This window comes from Panthera uncia, assembly GCF_023721935.1.
Source record: "Panthera uncia isolate 11264 chromosome C1 unlocalized genomic scaffold, Puncia_PCG_1.0 HiC_scaffold_3, whole genome shotgun sequence".
Lineage (NCBI taxonomy): Eukaryota > Metazoa > Chordata > Mammalia > Carnivora > Felidae > Panthera > Panthera uncia.
Window position 1 is genome coordinate 20,586,953 of NW_026057584.1, and position 8,255 is coordinate 20,595,207.

Consider the following 8,255-nt stretch of genomic DNA (forward strand, 5'->3'; position numbering starts at 1 on the left):
TTGAAAAATAAAGTTATCATCAAAACAAAATGAAAACGGGGGCATGTGGATGGCTCAGTCGGCTAAGTGGCTGATTTTGGCTCAGGTCATGATCTCACGGTTCATGAATTCAAGTGCCACATCAGGTTCTCTGCTGTCGGCACAGAGCCTACTTCGGATCCTCCGTCCCCTTTTTTCTCTGTCCCTCTCCTGCCTGATGTCTCTCTTTCAAAATAAATAAATAAACTTAAAAGAAAAAAAAAAGCATGGGGTCCAGGGAAGCCAAACCTACCCTCCACAGCCAGTGTCACCTCACTGGGTAAACCCCCCATCTTTCTCCCCTCGGCCTTTCAATCCTTACTCCAGACAGATGTTGCCTCTTTGGTTGGCTTATGGTTAAGATGCTTCCCTGTCCTGCTTGGTGGTCGAGTTGGTGCCTTCACCTGTTCTAAGTCTATACAAGTGGAAGGGCCTAGTGAGACGGGATATTCGTGCTGCGTGTGATACCTCAACTCAAGCACCCTCGTTCACCAGCAAATAGGTAACCTTCTCCCTGGGAATCGCGCCATCTGTGCAGGCAGCCTCTGACACATGCCTCCCAGCCATCAGAATACAGACCATTCACGTTCTTTATATGTGTTTAATACGCATCTTTGTCTAAGGCTTGTCACTCCGTGGCGTGCGGATTCCTTCTGTCACACAGCCTCCCTCGCCACTCTGGAAGACACGTCCCGTTTTCAAAGGCATGACAGCCAAGTAGCACTACTGTCTTCATCACGGGCCACTAGGCTAACGGGTGGACGCGAGCCTGACCCTGAGACAGTGCACCAGCGCCGACTGGGGCGACATGATGCTGTCTCATAAAAGTGAAGATGTCGCGGGACCATTTTGTTTTGCAGGTGATTTAAGGGAGTTTTCACAGGCGATTTCGACTCTACTCAATTTGTGTATTTCAAGCTGATTTCAGTCACTACATAAGCCATGACTCCATTGTAGTTTTTAAAAAAAACAGTGAGGATGGGGCGCCCGGGAGGCTCAGTCAGTTAAGTGTCAGACTCAATTTTGGCTAAGGTCATGAACTCGTGGTTCATGAGATCAAACCCCTGCATCAGGTTCTGTGCTGACAGAGTGGAGCCTGCTTGCAATTCCCTCTCTCTCTCTCTCTCTCTCTCTCTCTGCCCCTCCTCTGCTCATGCTTGCTCTCTCTCTCTCTCTCAAAATAAATAAATAAATTTAAGTAAATATATAAATAAATAATAAAAACACAGTGAGAGAGGGACACCTGGGTGGCTCAGTTGGCTCAGTCAGTTGAGCCTCTGACTTCAGCTCAGGTCATGATCTCATGGTTCATGAATTCAAGCTCTGCATCGGGCTCTCTGCGTCCATGTGGAGCCCGCTTCAGATCCTCTGTCCTGCTCTGTCTCTGCCCCTCCCCAACTTGTGCTCGCTCTCGTGTTCTCTCTCTCTCAAAACTAAACATAAAAAAAAAAAAATAGCGAGAGAATTATATCAGCAAAGAAGACATCATACAAGCCAAAAAATCTTGTACCATAACAATTAAAGCATAATCAGGACAGGAGTGATTTATTTTCAGCAGAACATCAAGTAAACATCAACCAACACACTAAGTTAATGTTGTCATTTTGTGTTTTGTTGGGTTTGTAGTTTTGATTGAGTTTATTGACATACTTGTTGGATTTTACAATGAGATAAGCTTATGGAACTTAGGCCTTATTGTGTTTGTACATATTTAAGTTATACTACAATTAACATATTTTAAGTCCAACAGAAGGAGTATATTGGAATTTATTGATATTTTAAAAGATTTTAAGTAAAACAAGACTATTTCAATTATTCACATTTGAGACACAAAGGGTTGAGCAGACTAGTAGATAAAGGGACAAAATAGAAACACATCAACAGTGACATGACCAATAGTCAGAATGATGCAGAAATAAAACAAGGTGATTAACAAAATGCTGGAATAATTAGGGAATGGTAAATAGTTTTCATTCAAAAGTAATTTATTAAGGGCCTTCCGTGCCAGGAACTGTCCTGGGGACTCCTGGCCAAGAAGGAGGGAAAGAAGGAAAAGTGGAAATAATATATGAAGTTGAGTATGGCCTTGGGTCCTTCAAAACATTCTGTCCAAAGGGAAGGATTCGGTCTAGTAGTTAATAATGATCAAGCACTAATGAGGCTCACATAGACTGCCTCATTTAAGGCTCACAAAAACCATATGGGGTAGACAATAAACTCCCTCCATTTTACTGATGAGGACAGAGGACCACATAGGATAAACACAGCTACATAGCTAGGTGTCTTTAGGAAATTACACATGTGAGTCAGGGAAACCTTTCAAAGTAGATGTGATTTCATTTGGGTCTTTAATAATGACTAATTCACTAGTCAGAACAAAGGGGAAAGGCATTCTTGTCAGAATGAATAGTTTGTGCAAAGATACAGGAGCATGGAAAGGCATAGCTTCTCTAAGGAATGGCACAAAGGTGCAGACTGGCCCAGCTGAGAACATGGCCAGAGTCAGCTGCTTTGAAGGAGTTCAGACCCATTCCTCAACTCTGGTAATGGATCAAACCATGTCACTGGACCAATCCTTTCCACGCTAGTAGAAAAATAGTGTTTCCTGATGGCTCAACTTTTCCAACCAGGGCTACCACATACCATTGCATAGGTTGTGCACTGCACAATAAAGAGCCCCATCTAAGTGGCACTATTCACATATCAGACATCATAGATATGTACATTCATTATGACAATTTCCTGGAAGGGGGAGTAAAGTTTCTCATTCTAACAAAGTCTGTATTTCACAACAATTTTCTGACAAATAGATGTATCCTGAGGAAGAGTATCTTTTTCTAAATCACATAAATGTGCCCTATAGGCTGGTGGTGGTAAGCTAGCTCTTACGGTTTCTTTCCCTTTAATTGCAAAGGAACCTAGATTCCAACCATGCCCTGCAGTTTTATTTGGCCTTTTCATGGCTCAAATGCATCTGCTTCAAAAAGTTAACACACTCTCTGTCCTCCTGTCCCATGTGATTTCATCTTGCCTAACTCACCCACCCCTCTTCTTCCTAGATCTGAATCTACCAACACTGTTTTTTTTTTTTTATCACAACAGATCACTCTTTATGGTTAATCTCATTTTTCCAAAATTGAAACGCAGCTCTAGGGCTGTCCATTGTACAAACATGTCAGACCCCGTGATCCAAGAAGTCCTCCAACCAGAAACTGGATTTATGGAGCCATCCCTATTCTGTCGTATCTCTCTGGAATGGTTCCAGAAGCCTTCTAAACATCAATTCTTAAAACTATGAACTTCTATCTTGCTCACATAGTCACTCTGAGTCACGGTTGGCTCCAGCTCCTTCAAAAGGAGCCTGGGGTCAACGCGGACTGTAGTTAAATCGTCACCATAGCAGGCACCACTGCAGAATTAACTCCAAGGAGCTCGTGGCCTCACCCTCAAAATTGTCCTAATCCTGTTCTGTAAGAAACTTCTAGTAAAACCTAGAAAAACACTGTGCAAAAAGGATTCAAAGCTAGTTCAGACGAGTGCCTAGCTCTGCAGAGAAAAGAGGCAGGGGCGGGAGCAGGCAGTGAGCTGTTCTCTGCAACACTGTCTTTTTAACAAAGTCTCAAACCAGGATGGCAAAACTGTAACGTGTTCAGCCGGGTTGGTTAGTTAGTAAGGGGTATGTTCTACTATCTTCTGCTCTTTGAATGGCTGAAATATACCGTAATTAACACTTAAAAAAAATTTCGAGGACTTTTTTTATGCACTTTGGCTGAAGGTCATATTCTAATTATTCATCAGAGAAGCTTTAGGGCATTCTTTGATGAACCCAAAGTAATCAAGTTCTGACCTGGCCGAACCTGTCTCCAAGGTACAGTGATCACCAGCGTAGCTGCTGGTGGGACTTGGAAGGTGTCCCACCTCCCCTGTGTCGGTGCTGTCATGGCAAAGGGGCAGTGCCCAGGCTCCGGGGACGTACAGATGACCCACGGGGTGTGGCTGGGGCCCTCCACCGGTGCCTTTGCTACCCCCACCCCCCATCCCCGTGGCTAAAGACCTCCACCAGTGTCTGCTTCTTTCCCTTCCAGAAAGGAGGCGGGTGTGAAATGATGTATCCACTCTGCCACCTAGCCTCCAGCCCCATCACTACAACACAGCTGCCTTGAGCCATTCTGCACAGACCTCAATGTCGCTGAACTTCCCTCATCTGGGGAGGGACCTGAGCGATTGGGTACTTTATTTCCTAAAGGTCACCATACCTTAGTTTCAGGCTGAGATGAAGTGGCAGGACTAATATGCCTGCCGTGTGCTGGCCTCCGGAAAAGGGACTGGTGTCAATCTCATAGGATCTTTAAAATAGAGTAATTACTCACAGTAGGGAGTGGTTTAGGCAAGTCTGTCTGTCTAAGACAGTGAGGAGAGTAACGCAAAGGAAAGAATGAAGACAAGACCCTCCAGCTGACAGTTTTCCTTTCCAGCCGGGAGGAACCAATGATACTTTTGTTTTGTTTTGTTTTGTTTTCATATGAAATTTATTGTCAAATTGGTTTCCAAACGACACCCAGGGCTCATCCCAACAGGTGCCCTCCTCAATGCCCATCACCCACCCCCCCTCCCACCCCCCATCAACCCTCAGTTTATTCTGTTTTTAAGAGTCTCTTATGGTTTGGCTCCTTCCCTCTCTTTTTTTTTCCTTCCCCTCCCCCATGGTCTTCTTCTTTTTTTTTTTTTTTAAATATGAAATTTATTGTCAAATTGGTTTCCAGGAACCAATGATACTTTATGTCTTATTAAAAGTCCAGCTTTCCCAACCATGTTAGCAGCTTCCACCGTGGCCTTGAAAACCACTTAGAAACTCACAGAAAATGATCAGAGGAAAAGATTCAAGCTTCATAAAACACAAATGTTAGGTGCCCTTTGAAAAGTTGTCCATATAAACACATAAATCTATGTTGTACTTCTTGGAGCCAGGTTTTGATAAGCAGTGAGTCTTTTAAAGGAATGGGGAGGAGTGAGCTCCAGGGGGATAAGACACAAGTGGATGATATTTAACTTCTTACTTCTCCAAGAAAAATGTGGTTGAAAGACATCAAAACTTGGACATGCCAGGGTGGGAAGCAGAGTTGGGAAGCTAATGGCAAGGAAAGCAAGTCAGCAAGAAAGGAGGGAAGGGAACCTGGCCTCTGACATTTGCATCTGGCAGGAATAAATGAGCCCCTCCCAACTAAAGTCATTGATGCAAATGATTTTTTTTTTTTTTTTTTTTTTTTTTGCTCCAAAAGCAATCTTCTAAAGGTGACTGTGCATAGATGTAGGTCTTCAGAGTGGAGGGGAAGGGGTAACAGAATCAAGAAAAGCTCATCGGGATGCCCCACAATCCAACATCATGCACCAGCCCTTCCCTTCCGCTGTCATATGTAAGTATGGAAGCAGACCCATCTGGCCAGTCCCACCTTTGGACCTAACCACTACAGACAGCCCCAGGCTCCTGAGAATTCTTTCTCTCGTGCTCTCTAAAGAAGCCTACCTGAGGTTCCTGGGAGAGCAACTTAAACTCTTTTGAAGCCGAGACCCGTGATGATCACTTAATGTTAACAGAATCACTTAATGTTTACAGTGTATCCACTCTCCACGGCCCCTCTGTGCCCTACCTCAAGGACCAGCCCCAGCCACCTCCTTCTCCTCCTCCTCCTTTCCACAGGCTTTTCGTCCTCTCCATGAATCATTCCCCTCTTCCTTCTACCTGTCCTCACACATTTTCTTTTCCAGCCACTGGAAGTCGGCTAGACAAAAAGACGTGTCACCGGAGGCCGTCTCTCTCGGAATAGAGGGTAGCTGGAAGCAGCAACTCATGTTTCTCTGGAAAGAGCGCCACAGTTTCCCTGTTCATCTTAAATGCTACCAGTGTGCTTGGAGGATCTTTGCTGCGAGCTGGTGCAGACAGAGGAGCAGGGGTCAGAACGCACACCGCACCGCTGGGCCACCCTTCTAGTCTGAACTTGACACAAAAGGGAAAATAACACATGATCTCCCCAGTTCCTCAAATATTTCAACCAAATTTTTGGATATTAATTTTCCCCCTAACTTCCCAAGTCCCCAGATGGAGGGGGAAATGCAATGCAAACAGGTCTTGTAGTTGGAGGGTTTTTTTGTTTGCTTGTTTGGGATTTTTTTTTTTAACCTTGACACACAACTCCTCCCCCTCCTCCCAGCTAATACCTACACCCCCTCTGGCAATTCAAACAAAAGCACAACTTTAAACTTTAGCCTTGTTTTAAAATGTGCCTTTCAGCTAATAGATAATCAAGAAGAAAGATCAGGATCTGGGAAAGTTAATAGCATACCATGAGATGCTCCTGAACCACACCAGCAAAAGAAATCTTTTCTTAAGAGCAGTCCTACGCAAAGAATTCTTATCACAGATAAGGGTGCAGTCTAGTGGCAAACTTCATGAAATGCAGCCCCTTTTCCAAAGGAAAGCGAGAGCACTTGGAAAGAGCTGAAGGAAATGTAAAAGGGATGAGTCCAACCCAGGACCGTCCTCTCAGATGGGGCAGCAATGACCGGCTGTGCGTTTTTCTCTGATCTGGTTGCGAAGTCTGCTGCCCAGCCGTGTCAATTTCAGAAGCAAAGTTGAAATCGCCACCTTCCTTCTTGGAAGAATTTAGCTTTCTTTCATTTTACTAAGGAAGGAAGGGATCCAGTAGTGTCTGAATAGATTGCCTGAGGTTGCAGATAGAATAGTAATATTCCTGGTCAGGATCTCTTCAGAGCAGGTCCTACGGCTGTCAGCTCACAGTCCTGAGATGTGCCTGTGCATGGCAGTTAACCTTATAACAAGGTGTTCCTCTGGTCCGTCCGTCACCCATCCCCTCCAGAGATGTGGCCCTATCCCATAGAAATGCCCCCTGTGAAAGAATGTGGAGGGAAAGTATCACTCCAATCTGCCTTTTTCCATCTGAAAACTCCACACCAGGACACATTAGATCACCAGCAAGATTTTCAGACTTAGCATCTTCTGGAAAGTGCCAGTCTCTGTAACTCACTGCTCCCCACAATGCCGTTGTATGAATGTCCCTTCCTGCACGTACACACAGCACAGATACCCACAAGCATGTGTGCACGTGCATGCATACACACACACACACACACACACACACACACACACACACACACAGCTTCCCTGGGCCAACAATGGAGCTGAAGGAAAGTGGCCACCTCTTGATCATATGACCAAAGACAGTCAGTCTACCAGCAAGAGAAATGCTCTTAATTAAATCCCCTTGCCCAGACTTTTAAGGGGGGAAATCCAGTTTTTCTTTTCTTTTTCTTTCTTTTTCATTCAGCTCACTACCCTCTCAGCTGGCCATCCTACACTAACACTCCCCCATCAAACACACACTCAAACACACACACACACACACACACACACACACACACAGTAACTTAAACACTAGCAGACAGCCATTTCCCAAGGCCTGGGAAGAATTTCTTGGGCACTGTATATATCCACTTGGCTAATAAGAAAATGCTTCTCCAGGCAGCCGGAGCCTTGGCTAGTTGAGGGGTGGGAGGGAGGGGGAGACCGGTTACTCTTCATTGTGTCCACCACCCCCTTGAATTCTCTCTTCCCCCCCCCCCCCCCCCCCCCCCGACCTCCTCCCCCTGTAGGCAGCCCAGCCCTGTCCCCCATGCCCCTTTCTTACATTCCGGGGGGAGGAGGGCACTGTTCCGGGAGCTCAGGGGAGCCCCCGTGTGTCTAGAAGGCCTCTCCCCACCCCCACCCCGTGTGAGTTTGTACTGCAAAGCTCCTTGGCACCCTCGCCTGGGTTGGGTGTTGGGGAGCTCAAATAGCAGCTACAAACTGGCTGGCAGCCAGGGGCCGTCTATTTAAAAGCGCCTGCTCCACCGGAGCCCGTAGTCTCTTTGGAAACTTCTGCCGGGGGAAAGAGCTAGGAAAGAGCTGCAAATCGGTGTAGGGTTTTTTCTCCTTTTTTGCTCCTTTTAATTCCCCCCTCCTCCGTTTGCACCCTTCTCCGAGCTTCACGCGGAACCTGCGAATTTCGAAGAGGTGGTGGCAGAGTGGGAGCAAAGAGGTGTTAGGGTTTTGGATTGGGGGCTTTTTTTCTTTTAATTTCTTGATTTCAACATTTTCCCCCCACCCTCGCGGCCACAGCCGCCGCCTCGTACCTGTTCCGCGGCAGCCGCGCGCCGCAGGCAGCTGAAGGGTAGAGAGGAGC